Genomic DNA, 17,957 nt, shown 5'->3' with positions numbered 1-17,957 from the left:
TCATGCACTTTGGTGGAAGAAATAAATGGGCAGACTATTATTTAGATGGGGATAGAATTCAAAATGCAGAGATGCAAAGGGACTTGGGAGTCCTTGTAGAAAATACCCTAAAGGTTAACCTCCAGGTTAGTCGGTTGTGAAGAAGGCGAGTATAATGTTGGCATTCATTTCTAGAGGTATAGAATATAAGATCAGGGATGTGATGTTGAGGCTCTATAGGGCACTCATGAGACCACACGGAGTATTGTGTGAAGTTTTGGGCTCCTTATTTTAGAAAGCATATACTGACATTGGAGAGGGTTCAGAGAAGATTCACGAGAATGATTCCAGGAATGAAAGGGTTGCTGTATGAGGAATGTCTGGCAGCTCTTGGGCTGTATTCCCTGGAGTTCAGGAGAATGTGTGGGGGTGTGGGGGGGTAATCTCATAGAAACATTCCGAATGTTAAAAGGCCTCAACAAATTGGATATGGCAAAGTTATTTCCCATGGTAGGGGATTCTAGGACAAGAGGACATGACCTCAAGATTGAAGTGTGTCCTTTTAGAACTGAGATGCGGAGAAATTACTTTAGTCAGAGGGTGGTTAATCTGTGGAATTTGTTGCCACGAGTGGCTGTGAAGGCCAAGTCATTGGGTGTATTTAAAGCAGAGATCGATAGGCTTCTGATTAGCCAGGGCATCAAAGGGTATGGGGAGAAGGCAGGGGAGTGGGGATGACTGGAAGAATTGGATCAGCCCATGACTGAATGGCAGAGCAGACTCGATGGGTCAAATGGTCTACTTCTGCTCCTATATCTTATGGTCTTATGGTCTAACGTGTATTACTTGCTATTGTAGCTCTTGAACCACAATGTCATTTGTAATGTGGGAGGCAACAGTCTTTCCATTGTGATCTTGATGAAGAACAATCAAGAAAAAGCAATATTCTCCAACATCGAGCTAAAACTTAATGAGGAGCTACACATGGAAGTGGTAAGGCTTCCATATGTTCATTGCCTTTGAACGATTAGCCAATGAATTTCAATTCAAGGCTTGTAACCTTTTCATTGTCAATATCATTCAATTATTATATGAAATAATTTTCATTAACATTCCAATAATTAGGGCACCATGGTCGTTTAGCAGTTACCACAACACTATCACAACTCAGGGCATCAGAGTTTGCAGTTCAGTCCCAGTGTCCTGTCTAAGGAGTGTGTATGTCCTCCCCGCGGAATGTGTGGGCTTTCCTCGAGTGTTTCAATTTCCTCCCACTGTCCAAAGAAGTACCAATTAGTCGGTTAATTGCTCAATGTAAATTGTCCAGTGACTAGGTTAGGGATAAATTGGGGGTAGTTGGGGTTGCTGGATTGAAGGATTGGAAAGGCCTGTATTTCTAAATGTAAAAGGAAATTGTAGAAACAAGTAACACTTGTTTAGTGCCATATAATACCAAGCCAACTCTTATTTTATTTTGATTTATCAGTTTATTCCTGATATCATGAGAAAATAATAAGATTAGTATGGGATGGGTAACATGAATGCCTCATGGTTGGAATGGGTTTGGTGGGCTGAAAGACATCTTTCTATGCTGTATGATTATATCATGGAAGGAAGCTTCTCACCCCAAGGACTCTACTGGATCGCACAACACTCCCATCAGTCCCAATTCCAAACTTATTTCATTTTCACATTTTCTCCCTCACGTGCAACAACTTCCTCTGATTATCCAGCCACCCACCTATACACAGGGTTATCTACAGCAGCCAATTAATCTACTAGCATTTCATTGGGATGTGGGAGGAAACTGGGAACTCAAGAGAAATTCAAGCAGTTAACATCTGAGAAATGACTGGATATTCAGTAATTCCTTGGGACATCGCTCTTTTGTTTGCAACATTTTCAATCTTCTATGCTTTGGCATCATTCCAATATCTAGAGGAGGCTTGAAAGCTGTAGTTAGATTAGTGTGCGCCTGCGATATTATTTCAGTAATCATCTAATTAAAATATGATATCTCAAAAATAAATACATGTGGGATATAAATTGAAATAAAATGTTGTAAGTACACTCCATAAGTGCTAACATTTGCAAAGATAGTTTGCTTGTTGATCATTTGTGAGAAGATTCTAGATCAGGAGTCCCTGACTTCAGGAGATGCTCAAACCTGAAACTGGTAAGGAAGATGCTACAGTCATGCAGCTGAAACCTTGTCTCAGAATTTTCTGCAGCAGCATATCGCAAAGTGTGCCCTGATAGTGTCATTTTTATTAGCTTTTTTTCTGTAGTGAACTGATAGCAATGTAAAAGCAAGTTACTGCAAATGTTGGAAACATGAAAGAAAGAGAATTCTAGGGAAAATAGTGGAATTCAGTGGGTAAAGCAACTCCTGCGAAGACAGAAGTGTATCAGGTCAAGACCCGTTCTTCAGGACTGAGAGGGAAAAGGAACAATGGACCGGATATTGTAGCATTCTCTCCCTCTCCATCCTTGTACTGCTATATCCTGACAGTCTTTCCTTTTCCTTCTCATTCCTGAAGTGCGGATAACAATATACACCTTTTGACTCCACGGGTGCTTCTTGACCTGCAGAGTTCTTCTAGTCTTCTGCATCTGTGAAGTATGGAACACAGTGAATGGTTCAAATTGTTGTCCACTGCTCTATCTGCAAATGAGTATTTCTAGATATTTTATTGCAGAAATTATGTGCTGACAATAATATTACAGGGTTAGCAGCACTACTTTACATTACAAGTATAGTTATTAGAAATGGGAAAAAGAAAAATCACGACAGAGATCAACTAGCTCTGTTTTATCACCATGAAATAGACAACTGCATTGTCATCCTCAATAAAGGATTGCAGCACTAATGTTAATAGGTGCTCAAAATGTAGCTGACATTGAGTGTACTGTATAGTAATTCAAATATGCACTTTAGAAGGGCCATCAACCTACAGCTCAGGAAGAATCCATCCAATCTGTCTGTCCCAGCTTAAGTTAATGAAAGTAGAGTTCACCACTGTAAGGGCTCATTCTGTTACTGTTACTAGCATACTGCTGACTTAAATACTAACTGCATAATGTACCACAGATCCTCACTTGGGCTACTCCAGCAGAACCTCACAAAATCAGAATCTCTACCAGCAAGCAGAACGATGGCTTTAGCAAGTTCCCATCCAAGTTGCACAAATTCCTGATTTAAATAAAATATATATATCCCTTGTCCTTCGTTGTTGCTGTATCTAAATCCTGAAACTCCACACCCAACAGTGGTGTGGGGTAACTTCACTAGAGATCTCCAGCAGCTCACCAGTGCCTTCTCAAGGATGACTGGAAATAGGCAATGAACACTGTACTTGCCAACAACAGACACATATCCTGTCGCTGCTGTTTCTCTGCATATTACCACCCACAGGCAAAACTGCAGGTGGTCATGTACATTAAAGCAGTAGTGACACTGCTTGAAGCAGCAATTCTTGCTTTAAGAGATTCTGTATGGCACAAAATTACATATCAAACCTTGCAGTTTGAGAGCAACATCTCGGCTTCTATTAGTTTTCTGTGTGTAGTATCACAAAAAAGCATGGGATCCATGACACCTTCTATGAGAAGGAGGTAATAAACTTAATCCCTGCAACACTGAATAAAATTCACAGAGGTTCAGCATGACTACATATGCAAAAGAAAACTTGCATCCCTTTTGCATTTTTTTATAGTCTTAGAAAAATTTAGTACTCAGAGGAATGAGGTTCCACGTTTCAATTTCTAATTGACAGATCCTGCGGGGACACAGATCTCCCATTTGATAGTGTCATGCTTTTAGTTTTTCCAGCAAATCCCAATCATTATTGCAGGATAGATTCAGCAATTTTGTTGTGCAGATGCACCTATGCTTTTGGAAAGAGAATGGTGTAGGGCCGGAGGCAGTACTCACCTCATGGGGTCGCTATATGGGAACTTTGGCATGACAATCAAATTTTCTAGTTTAGTTGTGTCATTGTCAATGTCTGTTTTCAGCCAAAACACATGAAAGACTTCTCAAGACGTGCCACCGTAAAACCATTCCAGAACTAATTGTCGTCTTGCTAAGTTTCCTGGAAAACATTACAGGCAACCTTTATGGGTTATGGCAATTTGCCCTTACAGCAACATCTGTGAGTTCTAGTATTCTTAATATGGCTAAATATTTAGTAGATGTACTTTGAAGGAAATATTACGTTTATCACTCATTGCCATTAAGCTAACATTGTGCAATGAGTTCACTCTAGTCCATGGTTTAGTTATATTCAATAAGACCCTGGCTAATCCGGCCATGGACTCATCTCCACCTACCTGCCTTTTCCTCATAACCCTTAATTCCCCTACTATGAAAAAATCTATCCAACCTTGTCTTAAATATATTTACTGAGGTAGCCTCCACTGCTTCATTGGGTAGAGAATTCCACAGATTCACCACTCTCTGGGAAAAGCAGTTTCTCTTCATCTCCGTTCTAAATCTACTCCCCTGAATCTTGAGGCTATGTCCCCTAGTTCTAGTGGATACAATGGATTCTGGTTAATTGGCCATCAGTTAATTTCAGCAACCACTTATTTGGGACAGCTCTTCAGGATCAAAAAATAACTGAGAAAATAGCTGGGATTCCCTTCATTTATTTGTAACACTATGCCAATTAATTGAGACAGAAGACTAATGCCAAACAGTTTCTAACTACCGTCAGTTGCATGCACTTGTGTGGTCTTCAGACACCACACTGTGCTTAGAGTGAACAGTTTTTAAATAGCATCACATGTGTGTGTTTCTATTCCAAAATCAGTCATTTTGTCATTAGTAACTGGTGAGAAATAAGATGTAAGACAATTCAGAACTGACCTACTCACCATGGTTGCAAACATACATGCTTGGAGATGCCATAACCAGCTGGGAGTGAAAATTAAACAAACTTCACTACTTCAACAAGTTAAGAACAATGAAGAATTTAAAAATATTGACAATCATCTTGAATGTTACAATGAAAATGAAGATTTGGAGAATGTAGTCATCGAAAGCACAGTGTGAAGGCAGTCCATGATCTGCATGTAGTGTCTACACTGATTTTGTTTATGTATAGTCAATTAAAGTAACAAAACAGTGCACACCGGATTCTGCTGATAATGATTAGAAACTAAAATATAGCTTTATAGTACTGTAGTAGTTTTGGTAACGTTCAAATTTGTTCTGTATTTCATTTAAATACATAATTTGTTTCTTAGTTTGTCTTTGTTATAGCTTTTTAACCATTTCCATGAAACTTTTGTTAATTGGAGCAGCCGCTTAATTGGGCCAAAATGTAGTGGACCTGATGTGTTCAAATTAACCGGAATCCACTGCATTAGTATAATAATCTAACGTGTTTTACTTAACTTTCTGCTGTTTCTCAAAATTTTCTCATTAAAAACCATGAAGAAAACTTTTGGTTTGGGTGAGCTTTGAGAAGGTGTTTAAATCCTGTTTAGCTTTGTAAGGAATGCACTGAAAGAGCAGTGGAGTGAAAAGACAATTCATCTTCAAAGGCATCAGCACAGATCGGAGATGCATCTGAACACCGTATGCTGCAATGTATGCTTCAGTCCACCAGCAAGGTCGATCGCCAGGCCATGGAAGCCAGGTCAGAATCGATGGTGACTTTACAATCCTCAAGCACGATTAGCATCGCTACAGCACAAGCCCACTCCAGGGCTGAAGTGGCAAGAATGAAAACAGTGTGTGCAAAGAATGAAACTGAAATGCTAATGGAAATATCTCGCACAGACATCGAGAAAGCTCTGAGAAACTTGGGAAAAAGCATACACAGACATGGAGAAAGTTCATGTATCAGCTACATGGAGTGCACTCAAGGAGGGGCATGAAGCTCAGGCTGCTTTAGCAGAGGCAAAGGTGAATGAATTAGCAGCTGACTTAGACAGTGGTGGCCATTTAGGAAGGTGACTGAAGAACCAACCACTGACGCAGCCCTCTAATATGACAAGATGGCTCAACAGAGGATCAAAAAGCAGCAGACAAAGAAGCAGCTTCCTGTTATCCTTCATGTTATCGGCAGAGGGATTCATCCAATGTACAATGCTTTGTTCTTTTAATTGACTGTAAATAAACAAAATCAGCACAGACACCTAATGCAGATAATAGACTGCCTTCATACTCCAAATCTTCATTTTCATTGTAGCATTCAAGATGATTGCCAGTACTTTCAAATTCTTCATCACTCCTAGCTTGTTGAAGTAGTGAAGTTGTTTCATTTTTACTCCCAGCTGTTTCTGGCATCTCTAAGCCAGAATGCTTGAAACCGCAGTGATTGAATCAGTTCTTCATAAGAGCAGACAAGAGCTGAATAGTGTGCCAAGTGTAGTAGTGGTTCACCTTTCAATGGAAGCTACCACAGAACCACTGCATAGTCCTCACTTGCTACACCAGGCTGTGGTGATAAATCACTATCGTCAATAGTTTGAATGAGAAGCTGAGTCCGGCCAGAGAAGCCCTGAAGCAGAGCCAGTCCAAATGTAGACAAGACAGTCATTCAGAGAGTAGTGGAGAATCTGGGGAAAGTAGCAAGGAGAACTGGAGAGGCAGTAACAATAGATTGCAGAACACAGATGGACACAGCAAGCACCAGTGGTCTCCAGAAAAGTGAGCCGAAAACTTATTGACACTTCAGGAGAATTAATCCTAGATACAATTGTAAACTCATGGCCGACACCTTGTGCTACTGGTTGCAGCACACCATAGCAGCATGTGGCCAGGAGCCAGCTGAGCATTCATCAGGTGTAGGTACTTCCCCATACATTCTAAGGACATGTTTTGGAACATCAGATGTTACCAGCAGCAGTGCTGGTAGATATGTCATGGGGTCAATAGGAGGGCAAGTCTGCTTACCCCTGCCAACTCTCATTGACTGCGACCATATTCCCAACAAGAGGGATGAAATCACCGCTCCCTCACACCTTGTTCATATCTTAAGGACATAGCTAACAAGTTCCCCCCAAACCCCATGCTCAGCTCTTCTGCTGAGATTCTCCTGTGGCTTGGCAGAGCCTGCCACCCATGCACATATGGTATGTGAGCAGCGCAATGGGCACACAATGTGTTTTATGCCTGACAGCGGTATCTGGGTTGGGTCATGGTGGGTGAAGTCTGCCTCGGTGGTGCTCAGCAGCCCACTGCCAGCACATTTAAGGCAAATGACCAGAAGGATGGGCACCCAAGCCATTTCAGATCTCGTGAGAGTAGCATCCACATGAAACTGAAGATTATAGGAGTAGCCAAAGACAGTGGTTAGCACATTTGACAGCAATGTCTCAGCACAGAACAACTGAACTGGACAGAGGTTAGAATACCCCTTCTTGTTCAAGGACAGGTATATGCAGGGGAAGTGCAGTGTATCATAAAGCCGGAACCACTCCCAGTCAAAAGTTACGTTAGCGCACTCTGGCCCTTTCTTGACTCTGAGGGGTTACAGAGAGTTGGAGGATGAATTAAGAAAGCACAACTCACTTGAGAGGTACCTCACCAAATCATCATGCTGATTGAGTACCCTGTCACTGGTCAGCTCATCAGACATTGCCACAGGCATGTATGTCATCAAGGGTGGCAGTATTGAAGTGAGAATGGTTGAAGTCTGTCCAGTCTTCAAGACCAGTCTCTGAGACTGTCCTTCTTTCGTCAAAGACTTAATGAAGTGATCATTTGACTTTTAGTTTCAATAGTTAAGTTTGACACAGTGGATGTCAAGTGGGGAGTATTCTGCCTCTAGAGGCTCTGTTCATTTTGTACAAATATTACTTCCTGTTTGTAACCTTTTTTTTACATCATTTCCTGAGTGAGTTAATTTGGATTTTGACTTGGAGCAAACATGTTAGAAAGCCATCCACCTCCATCCACTCTCTATTTGCCCTTGAAACAGCAATATCTTTGAGACAAACTTTCTTAATATTGGTAAAGATTCAGCAGATGTGCTTTGAAGGATGTATTATGTTAATCTTTCTTCGCTATTAAGTTATCATTGTGCCATGAGTCCACTCTCGGCCACAGCATAGCTATAGAATGTTGCATGTGCGTAGTACCTTGTTTAATATTGAATAGTTGATAATATTAGTATATTCTAGCATCCAGTGATTCTGTATTGAATCTAATACAGTTTCACTAAGTCTCCTTCATAAAAATCCTAATGAAAACTTATGGCTTCGCTGGTTTTTGAGAGGTGTTTAACTCCCTGCTTAGCTTTGTGCACAACACACTGTGAGGGAAATAGACATGGAATTTATGTGAAAATAAATAAATCCCCGCAATTTGTTTTTCAATTCATTCTTCTTAATGCAAGTGCAGATGGCACAACTTTGTGTCATGGGAAATTGTGATATGGCCTGTTTTCTTGGAACACAATGACTCCCCCACATACCAATAACACTGGTAATTGGTATTGTTTTAGCTTTGCAGAAATCATAATTGTGTTTCAGTACCTCTCATGTTGAACTGAAAATAACAAAAATATCAATTATATTTCACAAATAGGTCTAACAGCTCCAATACCCTGCAGCATTTCCAACAGATTAGAACAGCTACTAAACAATATAATTGAAAAAATAGATTTATTTTTAGTGAAGTCTTTCTCCAACTCATTTTTATCAAGTAAGTTGATTTGCTTGGATATGTGCTCAGTAGCCACTTTATTAGGTACACCTGCTCGTTAGTGCAAATATCTAATCAGCCAATCATGTGGCAGCAACTCAATGCATCAAAGCATGCAGACATGGTCAAGTGGTTCAATTGCTGTTCACATCAAACATCAGAAAGGAAGAAATGTATTCTAAGTGACTTTGACCATGGAATGATTGTTAACGTCAGATAGGGTGGAAACTGATTTCCGGGGATTTTCATGCTAAATAAGCTGAAATGGCATTCCCTTCCTTTGATTCCACTTATCAAACTTCAAGCATTCTGCAATCAACAACATTTTTTGTTCTATGTATTCCTGCAGTACTTTCACAATATCAGCAAAGCTCATTTTAGCTGGTTTGGTTAGAGCAATTAAACTTCTAAGCAACTAAATTTGTAAGCAACTGTATGGTCTTCCACCTATTACACTCAGTGAAGCTGGCATTCACTTCTTATTGGCTATTTCATTTGCTTCAAGGTACTGCTCAGTTCATTCCATACAGAGCAACCAGTTATATTTCGTGCAATCAAACGTGATGTAGCCAGTGAATTTTGTATGCTTTCTGCTTTTTTTTCTCTATTTTATGTTTTGTAACTCCAAAACATAAAAATAATTGAAAGAAAATGATGGGAGCCTGGGAGAATATGTACATTTTTTTATTTTAGCAAGGCACTCATATATGATGTAATTACGTGTGCTATTCACATAGTTTTACATACAATGCAAAATGAATTATTTAAATGTAAATCTTGCTTTGGCTAGCAGATTAATATGGGGGTGATAGTCCCCGTCCCGGCCAAACTTAAGAAATCTTGTTTGGGTGGATACTGCGCGATGTGTCCCCTGTTACAAATCAGTACCCCGAAATAACAAACAATACACAATATGCAATTAAAGGATTAAGCTTTATAATTCTTACTTTGACTATAAGGTTAGTAGAGAAAAAGAATAAAAAGAAAAAGGGCCCAATCTTATCAAACAGTCTATTGCGTAATGTTAGAGCTCACTGATAAGCCGATCATCCACCATCGACCTCCTCCGATCGTCACTGCCCTTCGGACCCTCGCTTTAAGTCCACCCTGTCCAGCGGTCTACCAGCTCTCTCCATTTGTGTCCTCTCTCCTCACTTCTCCCCGGCAAAAGACCATGAAAATCTCTCTTCCACTCTCACAAGAAAAAACAACAGCATTCCAAACCCTATTATCTCTAGTTATAACCCAAACATTGCTGCTACAGAGAAACCATTATATTATCAGTGAAACCTTACAGCATGTTACACAGCAGTGAAACCTTATAGCATGTTCCATAAAGAAACAAAGAATGCTTCTCAATCAAACAATATACTTACAATATGAATCAAATATTACCAAAATATTAAATACACAACAGAATTTACAAAGAATGGTATGAAAGAAAATGTCCAGTCAGCAGCAGTTCTACCAGTGAAAATACCCAGTTAGTGAGAGAGGTGAGAGGAGAATGGATAGACTGGTTCAAACTGACTGGTAGGTAATAGCAATTCAAATAGCCATGCATTACAACAGAGGTATGCAGAATAGCATCTCTGTATCCATAGCACATTGAACCTTTAAGTGGTTGGGCTACAGCAGCAGAAGACCAAGAAAAATACCCTCAGTGGCCACTTTATTAGGTACAGGAGATAGCTAATACAGTAGCCACTGTGTGTATGTTGCCTGAAAGTGTCGCGGAAAAAAATTGAACTACAGCTTGTATGAAGAATTAGGATATACATTGCCTTGTAAAAGCATTCAGCTCCCAACCCTTTGTTCACATAAATAAGCATAAAAACCAGGGATTTTGATCAATTTAACTGAGAATTTTTATTTGTATATCACATGCTCCTTTGTTCACAGTAGGGCCCCCCCCCAAAAAAGGGAAAATCGTAAAGCATGAAAAACTAAAACTTCAAACACCTAAATGACAGCAATTCAAAAGTATTTATCACCAGTTGCTCAGTACTTAGTTGAACCACCTCTCGCAGCTATTCCAGCCGATACTCTTTTTGGATAAATCTCTATTAGATTTGCACCACGTGATGGAGCAAGATTTACCCAATCCTCCTTACAAAATTGCTCAAGCTGTGCCAGGTTAATTGGGGAGCAGCTGTGCTCAGCAATTTTGAGGGATTGCCAGAGACGTTCTGTCAGATGAAGGTCAGGATTCTGAATGGGTCATTCAAGTACATCAATTGTCTTTATTTGAAGCCACTCCATGGTCACTCTGGACGAGTGCTTTTGCTCTTTATCCTGCTGAAATGCAAACTTCCTCTCCAGATTAAGCTGTTTGGTTGAGGCTAGCAGACTTTTTTTTTATCCAGGAACTCTCCTATTTAGCAGCAAACATTTTCCCATCAATCCTGACCAAATTTCCAGTCTCTGCTACTGAAAAGCATTCCCATAGCATGATGCTACCTCCACCATACATAACAGTGGTGATGGTGTTACCCGGCTGATGCTTAGTATTGAGATTTCCGCCACATGTACCACTTAGTGTTGAGGACAATAAGTTCCACTTCAGTCAGCCAGAAGTCCTTCTTCCACATCTTTACAGTATTTTCCTGGTGACATTTTGTGAAGTCTTTACAGGCAAGGATATGCTTTTCTTTTGGACAAAGCTTCTTCCTTGCCATACTTCCATAAGTACCCTTTTTGTGCAAGGCCTTGGAGATTATGGAGCCATGAACTTCATCCCCAGTTGCAGCCATTGACTTCTTGCATCTCACTCAGAGTGTCTACTGGTGCCACAGTAGCCTCTCTTACAAGTGCCATTCTTCTCCAGTGACTAAGTTTAGAGGGGTGGACTGAACTAGGGAGTGTGGCTGTGCTTTCATATTTTTTCCACTTTTTCAGGATGGACTGCACTGAGCTACAAGGTATGTTCAGATCCTTTGGGATGGTGCTGTACCCTTTCCTAGATTTATGCTTCTCCATTATCGTTTTTCTGACTGTCTTGAATGCTTTTTTGTCTTCATTTAGGTTTGATCTGTTGAAAGTCTATCATACTGTTGGACCTTACAGAGAGGGAGAGAGTCTATTATGAAAACAGGTGATCCTACAATTTTCTACATCAAGAGATTGGGTAAGTTGGTAATGTAACATACAGTATTGCACCTGAGGAAAGTAATCGTAGTAATTACAGAGGGGATGAATACTTTTTCAGCTTCACAATTTTGGTTTTTAATTGTTGACAGGTTGTGGAATTTTACTTTTGATTTGACATGACACACAAAGTTTTGAAGATTAGTTCAAAACAATCTTTCTTCAATATATTTTACATTTAAAAAATGAGACAGTAAAATGTTGAAATAGTTGGGGGAGGGATGAATTCTTTTTCAAGGCACTGTATTCTTGGAGATAAGGGTTGGATATAATGGGGGAAGAACAATAAAGGCAGTTTAACTGGATGACTCTTTCATAGATCCAGGACAGATACAATGGGCAAAGTAGCTTCCTGCAATGTCTCAAACGAGCACAGCAAAATTAATCAGATACTCAGAGTTGCTGATTATGGAAGCTTGCTACACTGTAGACGAATGGGAATGGATTGTGTTATGGCATCAGTGAGGAAGTAATCAAACAAATCAGCAAAATCCATTCTGCAGCATATAATAGAGAATCACAAGTTCTGATGTTGCAAATGAAGCCGTTGTGCCTCTCACATTTCTTAGTAGAATATCTGCATCAGTTCCATTCCCTTGCAAATTACTCTTGATCAAGTACCCATCTATTTACCTTTTAAATTCTTGGACTGATTCTGTCTTCATTACCCACAAAGGCAGCAAGTTCTAGAGTATCACTAACAGTATGTTGTAAAAAAAAGTTTGACTCTCATGTATCTTTTGCACAACATCCAGAATCTCTGGTACTTGAACCATTTCCTAATGAAAACATAAGAAATAGGAGCAAGAGTCGGCCATCTGGCCCATCGAGCCTGCTCCACCATTCAATAAGATCATGGCTGATTTGGCCATGGACCCATCACCACCTACCTGCTTTTTTCAACAAAACCCTTCATTCCCCTACTATGCCAAAACCTATCCAACCTTGTCTTAAATTTATTTACTGAGGTAAGCTCCACTGCTTTATTGGGCAGAAAATTCCACAGATTCATCACTCTCTAGGAAATGCAGTTTCTCCTCATTTCCATCCTAAGTCTACTCCCCCGAATCTTGTGGCTATGCCCCCTAGTTCTAGTCTCACCTATCAGTGGAAACAACTTTCCTGCCTCTATCTTTTCTATCTCTTTCATAATTTTATATGTTTCTATGAGATCCCCTCTCATTCTTCTGAATTACAGTGAATACAGTCCCAGGTGACTCAATCTCTCCACATATTCTAATTCCCTCATCTCTGGAATCAACCTGGTGAACCTCCTCTGCACCACCACCAAAGCCAGTATATCCTTCCTCAAGTAAGGAGACCAGAACTACATGCAGTACTCCAGGTGCAGCCTCACCATTAGCCTGTATAGTTGCATGCCTAAGAGATGGTGTTTGAGAGCAGTCATTGAAACTTCTAGGGGATCAACTATACTGGATTAGGTGTTATGTTATGGATGAGAGATGATTAGGGAGCTTAAGGTAAAAGAACCCTTAGGAACCAATGATCACAATATGATTGAGTTCAACTTGAAATTTGATAGGGAGAAATTAAAGTCTGACATAGCAGTATTTCAGTAGAATAAGGGAAATTACAGTGGTTTGAAAAAGGAGTTGGCCAAAGTAAATTGGATGGAACTGCTGGCAGGGATGTCAGCAGAGCAGTAATAGTGTGCATTTCTGGGAAAAATAAGTAAGGTGCAGGATATGTGTATTCCAAAAATGAAGGAATACTCAAGTGGAAAAATAGTACAACTGTGGCTGACAAGGGAAGTCAAAGCTAATGTAAAAGCAAAAGAGAGGGCATATACCAAAGCAAAAATTAGTGGTAAGATAGAGAGTTGGGAAGTTTTTTAAAAACCTACAGAGAGCAATTAAACTAATCATTAGAAGGGAAAAGATGAAATATGAAAGCAAGCTAGCAAATAATATCAAAGTGGATAGAAAAAGTTTTTTCAAGTATGTAAAAAATAAAAGACCGCTAGAAAATGAGGCGAGAGAAATAATAATGGGGGACAAGGAGATGAATGATGAACTAAATGAGTAATTTGCATCAGCCTTCACTCTGGAAGACACTAACAATGTGCCAGATGTTGTACTGTGTAAAGGAAGAGAAGTGTGTGCTGTTACTATGAAAAGGGAGAAGGTGCTCAAAAAGCTGAAAGACCTAAAAGTACATAAGTCACCTGGACCAGATGAACTGCACCATAGGGTTCTGAAAGAGGTAGCGTTAGAAATTGGGGTGGCATTAGAAATGATCTTTCAAAAATCATTGGACTCTGGATGGTGCCAGAGGATGGAAAATTGCAAATGTCATTCCACTCTTTCAGAAAGGAGGAAGGCAGCAGAAAGGACATTATACAGTTAGCCTAACATCAGTGGTTGGGAAGAAGTTGGAGTCAATTGTTAATGACGAGGTGATGGAGTACTTGGTGACACAGGACAAAATAGGACAAACTCAGCATGGTTTCCTTAACGGAAAATTCTGCCTGACAAGCCTGTTGGAATTCTTGGAGGAGATTACAAGTAGGATAGATGAAGGGGGTGCAGTAGGTGTTGTACATTTGGACAGCCACATATGAGGCTGCTTACCAAGTCAAGAGCCTGTGGTATTACAGGAATTTACTAAGATGGTTAGAGCATTGGCTGTTTGGAAGAAGGCAGCGAGTGGGAATAAAGGATCTTTTTCTGGCTGCCAGTGACTAGTAGTGTTCTGCAGAGGTCGGTGTTGGGACCACTTCTTTTTATGCTGCATATAAATGATTTAGATGATGAAATAGATGGCTTTGTTGCCAAGTTTGCAGATCTTACAAAGATTGGTGGAGAGGCAGGTAGTGCTGAGGAAACAGGTAGGGAGCAGAAAGATTTAGACAGATTAAGAGAATGGGCAAGAAAGTGGCAAATGATATATAATGTTGGAAAATACATGGTCATGCACTTTGGTAGTAGAAATAAATGTGCGGACTATTTTCTAAACAGGGAGAAAATCCAAAGATCTGAAATGCAAAGGGACTTGGGAGTCCTTGTTCAGAACACCCTAATGGTTAACTTGTAGGTTGAATTGGTGGTGAGGAAGGCAAATGCAATGTTAGCATTCATTTCAAAAGGTCTAAAATAGAAGAGCAGAGGTGTGATGCTGAGGTTTTGTAAGGCACTGGTGAGGCCACACCTTGAGCATTGTGTATAGCTTTGGGCTCCTCATCTGAGAAAAGATGTGCTGGCATTGGAGAGGAGGTTCACAATGTTGATTTCAGGAATGAAAGGGTTATCTTATGAGGAACACTAGGTAGCTCTGGGTCTGTATTTGCTGGAATTTAGAATGACGAGGGGGGGACCTCATTGAAACCTTTCGAATGTTGAAGGGCCTAGACAGAGTAGATATGGAAAGGATCTTTCCCATGGTGGGAGAGTCTAGGACAAGAGAGCACAGCCTCAGGATAGAGGGGCGCCCATTCAAAACAGAGATGCGGAGAATTGTTGCCACGTGAAGCTGTGGAGGTCAGGTCATAGGGTGTATTTAAGGCAGAAATTGATAGATTCTTGATTGGACATGGCATCAAAGGTTATGGGGAGAAGGCCGGGAAATGGGGTCGAGGAGGAGAAAAGGATCAGCCATGATTGAATGGTGGAGCAGACTTGATGGGCCAAATGGCCTAATTCTGCTTCTATGTCTTATGGTCTTATAGCATAACCTACCTTCTATTAAATTCAGTCCCTCTAACACTGAAGGCCAACATCCCATTTACCTTCTTGATAACCTGCTGCACCTGCAAACCAACCTTTTGTGATTCATGCACAAGCACTCCCAAATCCATCTGCACAGCAGCGTGCTGCATGTTTTTAGCATTTAAATAATAATCTGCTCTTCCATTTTTCCCTCCAAAATGGGATGACCTCTCATTTACCAACATTGTCTTCCATCTGCCAGACCCTTGCCCACTCACTTAACCTATCTATATCTCTCTGCAGACTCTCCCTATCTTCTACACAATTTGCTTTTCCACTCAATTTAGTATCATCAGCAAACTTAGATACACATCACTCGGTCCCTTCTTCCAGATCGTTAATGCATATCGTGAACATTTGCTGGCCCAGCACTGATCACTGCAACACACCACTCACCACTGATTTCCAACCAGAGTAATACACGTGTATCCCAACTCTCTGCTTTCTATTAATTAACTAATCCTCTATCCATGCTAATACATCACCCCTGACTCTATGTATCCTTATCTTATGGATAAGTGCTTTATGCGACACCTTACCAAACACCTCTGTAAATCCAAATAAATAACAGCCATCTGTTCCCCTCTATCCACTGCGCTCATTATATCCTCAAAGAGCTCCAGTAAATTTGTCAAATAAGACCTGCCTTTGCTGAATCCATGCTGCATCTGCCCGATGGATCTATTTCTTTCCAGATGCCCCACTATTTCTTCTTTAATGATAGCTTCAAGCATTTTCCCAACTACAGATGTTAATCTAACTGGCTTATAGTTACCTGCCTTTTGCCTACATCCTTTTTTTGAACAGTGGCGTGACATTCGCCATCCTCCAATCTGCCGAGACCGGCCCAGAGGTCCAGAGAATTTTGGTCATTTATCACCAAAGCCTCTACTATAATTTTTGCCATTTCTTTCAATACCCTGGGATGCATTCCATCAGGACCAGGGGACTTATTGATCTTCAGGTCCACAAGTTTGCTCAGCACTATCTCTTTAGTGCTAGTTATTGTATCGAGGCCCTCACCTCCCATCACATCCATAACATCTCTCTTTGGCATGTTAGATGTGTCCTCTACTGTGAAGACAGACTCAAAATAGTCATTCAAAGCCTCTCCCATTTTCTCATTACCCAATATCAAATCCCCCTTCTCATCCTCCAAGGGACTTCCATTCAATTTAGCCACCCTTTGCCGCTTTATACAATTATAAAAACTTTTACTATCTGTTCTTATATTTTGTGCTAGTTTATTTTCATAATCTATCTTCCCTTTCTTTATTGCTCGCTTTGTGGTTCTTTGTGTTTTTTAAAATCTTCCCAGTTTTCCAGTTTCCCATTACTCTTGCCGACTTGGTATGCGTAAGTTTTTAGTTTAATGCTTTCTGCTTCTGAGAACACTTTCTGCCTTTAGCACTGCCTAGCCCAGTATAAATCTCAAAGTGTTTTATCGAATTTCCTCTTATCCTGTTTTAATCCACTGAACGTCCTCTATAAAAACACAACATGGACTGCATTTAGAGTACATGTTTTTGACCATAAGATATAGGAATAGAATTAGGCCATTTGGCCCATTGAGTCTGCTCTGTCATTTCATCATGACTGAACCAGTTTTCCTCACAGCCCCAATCTCCTGCCTTCTCTCTGTGTCCCTTCATGCCCTGAGTGATCAAAAATCTATCAATCTCTGAATTAAATATACATGGATACTTGGTCTGGGGCAACAAATTCCACAAATTCACCACTCTGGCTAAAGAAATTCCTCCTCATCTCTATTCTAAAAGGACGCCCTTCTATTCTAAGGCTGTGTCCTCTGGTCCTAGACTATCTGACCATTGGAAAGATCCTCACCACATCCGTTCTATCAAGACCTTTCATAGTCAACAAGTTTCAATTTGGTCACCGCTCATTCTTCTGAATTTAGTGAACACAGGCCCAGAGCCATCAACCACTCTTCATATAACAAGCTGTTCCATCCTGGAATCATTTTGTGACCCTGCTTTGAAGCCTCTCCTGTTTCAGCACATCCTTTCTAAGAGAAGGGGCCCAAACCTGCTCATAATACTCCAAGTGAGGCCTCATCAATGCTTTATAAATTCTCAACATTACATCATTGATTTTATATTCTAAGCCTCTTGAAATTAATGCTACAGACTCAACCTGCAAATCAACCTTTAGGGAATCCTGCACAAAGACTCCCAAGTCCTTTTGCACCTCATTTTTTCTTTTGTATTTTCTGCCCATTTAGAACACAGTCAACCCTTTTATTTTTTCTACTGAATGTCATGACCGTACACTTCCCAACATTGTATTCCATCTGCCATTTCTTTGCCCATTCTCCAGATCTGTCCTTCTGCAGCCTCCCTGCTTTTTCAACACCACATGCCCCTCCATTTATCTTCATATCATCCGCAAACATAACAACAAAGCCATCAATTCTATCATCCAAGTCA

The 17,957-nt window shown here is 40.4% G+C and overlaps 1 protein-coding gene across 1 annotated transcript in view; it reads right to left on the bottom strand.

Moving 5' to 3' along the window:
* The window catches only part of lingo2 (leucine rich repeat and Ig domain containing 2), a 798,988-nt gene that overhangs the window by 618,868 nt on the left and 162,163 nt on the right, over window positions 1-17,957 (bottom strand). The window lies entirely within an intron of this gene.

This window comes from Mobula hypostoma, chromosome 5 (assembly GCF_963921235.1).
Source record: "Mobula hypostoma chromosome 5, sMobHyp1.1, whole genome shotgun sequence".
NCBI lineage: Eukaryota > Metazoa > Chordata > Chondrichthyes > Myliobatiformes > Myliobatidae > Mobula > Mobula hypostoma.
This window is presented reverse-complemented; position numbering and strand designations above follow the sequence as displayed.